Genomic DNA, 2235 nt, shown 5'->3' with positions numbered 1-2235 from the left:
CCCAGATCCCGCCCCAAGCCCCGCCCCTCAAGGCCAGATTCCGACAAGCCCCGCCTTCAGCCCACTCTGATTCCCTGAGCTTAAGCCAGCGGCAGGGCTGGCAGCGACTCCAGCCCCTCCTGCCCGCAGCCCCTTCCCCCCAACACACCCCGAGGGAGCGGCCTGGGGAGCCCAGAAGGGAGGGTCCTCGGCTCCACCCTCTGGGTTTGGCTGTACCGGTCCCACCACATCCAGGGGTTGGGGGCTTGGTGGGGCGTGTCTGCCGGGTCCGCTGCTCACGGACTGTCTTCCTTCCTACAGATGCGTGCTCCTTGGGGGGCCAGGAGACACCCTGATAGCTCTGGGGACTCACCTGGACCCTTCCCAGGTGCAGGACAGGGTAATTCCCCTCCTGTCCTGCACGGCCTGCGCCCCCGCCTCCCCAGGCCTCCTGCTCTCCCACCAGATTCCCCTCCCACCAAATCCACTTGCATTGTTCTGCCTGGTTTTGGTGCTTCAGTCTCAGCTCCCCTCCTCCAGGAAGCCCCCACGGATTTCCTTCGTCTGACATAACAAATGACCACAAACAGGGTGGTTTAAAAACAAGAGACAGTTACCCTCTCACAGCTCTGGAGGCCACAGGCCCTAAATGGAGGCGTGGGCAGGCAGGGCTGGCTCCTCCCGGGGTTCCAGAGGCGACCCCCTGCCTCCCCAGCTCCTGGTGGTGCCAGCAACCCTGGCCTCCCTGGGCTTGTAGACACGTCCCTCCCATCTCTACTCCACTGTCCCATGGCCGTCTCCCTCTGCGTGTCTGTGCCCAAAGGTCCTTCTTCTTACAAGGACACCCGTCATTGGCTGTGGGGCCCACCCTAAATCCAGGGGGCTCTCATTGTGAGACCCCTAAGTAATTACTTCTGAAAGAACCTATTTCCAAAAAAGGTCACATTCAGAGTTCCAGGTGGACTTGAATGTTGGGTGCAGTGTGTCCCCATTTGCCCCAGCTCATCCCCTGAGCACCAGGCCCCTGCTTTGGGAAGGCCTGGGTCCTCGTCCTCCCTATGAGGGTCCCTTGGGGGACCCCCATTCACTGCCCTCACAGGGCTGGGTCCCCGGGAGCCCCTGGGACACACAGGCAGGTGGGTGGGGTCTTGGGGACACCTTCCCCCAAAGTAGACACCAGGGAACCCTCAGGCCCCTTCCCCAGGTTCCTGGAGAGTTCGGGAACCTCGGTAAAGCAGTGAATGCAGGTCGGGAGGTGGCCTTGCCCTCTCCTGGCAGTCACGGCGTCCGCACTGGGCAGCTTCCTCTATCTGCACCCCGTTCCCTGGGCCCCCTGGCTGTCCTGGCTACGAACCCAGGGTCCTGGGGACATTGGGGTGCTTTGACTTCCCGTGGGTCTAACTGACGCTGCCGGCATCCTGGTGCCGCCTTCTGTCCGTCACATGCGTGGTTTTTTCAGAAACATTACCGGGTAGGAGGAGAGGGCGTAGGGAATCGAGCCAAATCCTGCTGTTCCAGAAGGTTCTACCTGTAGAGAGCGTGAGCTCCGTCTTCCTGCTCTGCCCCCCCCCCCCCCCCCGGTCTTAAAAAGAAAAAGCAGCTTTGGGGACCAGTGCCTGTCTGTGGGCTCCGCGGTGTTTACTGGCCACGCTGGGCCTTGCTCCCACACCAGCCCCTCACCGCCCGCCAGCCAGCCAGGGAGGAGACATCGGTACTGTGGCTGGGCCCCCAGGACCCCGGGGCAGCCCTGGGGCCTCTGGGGGAGCAGTGGTGGGCGTGTTCTGCATCTGCAGAACTTCGGGTAGCAGAGTAGCTCTCAGGGCCGTGCAGGGGATGCTGTGTGTGGGGCAGCTGGGGCGCCTGAGTGTTTGCTGAGTGGGTGGGTGGATGGATGACCACGCCTTTCCTGTCCGTGCAGGGCAAGCCGGAGCAGCAGGCCTCGCTCGGCACCCCACGCCTCCAGACCCCGGCCTTCCCTCTACTCCAGGCCTTGCCCACCCCTCCTGCTCACCCCCATCCCCAGTGCCTCCCCCTTCCACTCAATAAACTGATTCTACAGGCTCCGGGCTCCTCACTCCTTGGGGAGGCCTGAGGGGGAGCACAGCGCGCCCCACCTCGGCCTTGGGCTTCTGGGGAACTAAGGCCGGGAGGAGGGTGGGAAGGGACTCTGGCTGCTGGGCTCCTCCTGGCTGAGTGAGGGCGGCAGGCTCTGGCCACGCCTGGACCCCGGGCAGCCTCTCACTCCCGCCGGCTTGA

The 2235-nt window shown here is 63.8% G+C and overlaps 1 protein-coding gene across 1 annotated transcript in view; it reads left to right on the top strand.

Annotated features, from left to right (window-relative positions):
- The window catches only part of LCN15 (lipocalin 15), a 7364-nt gene that overhangs the window by 2728 nt on the left and 2401 nt on the right, over positions 1–2235 (top strand). The window lies entirely within an intron of this gene.

This window comes from Myotis davidii, unplaced genomic scaffold (genome assembly GCF_000327345.1).
Source record: "Myotis davidii unplaced genomic scaffold, ASM32734v1 scaffold609, whole genome shotgun sequence".
In the NCBI taxonomy this organism is placed as follows: Eukaryota; Metazoa; Chordata; class Mammalia; order Chiroptera; family Vespertilionidae; genus Myotis; species Myotis davidii.
Note: the sequence above shows the minus strand (reverse complement) of the source record. Positions and strands in the feature narration are given on the sequence as shown.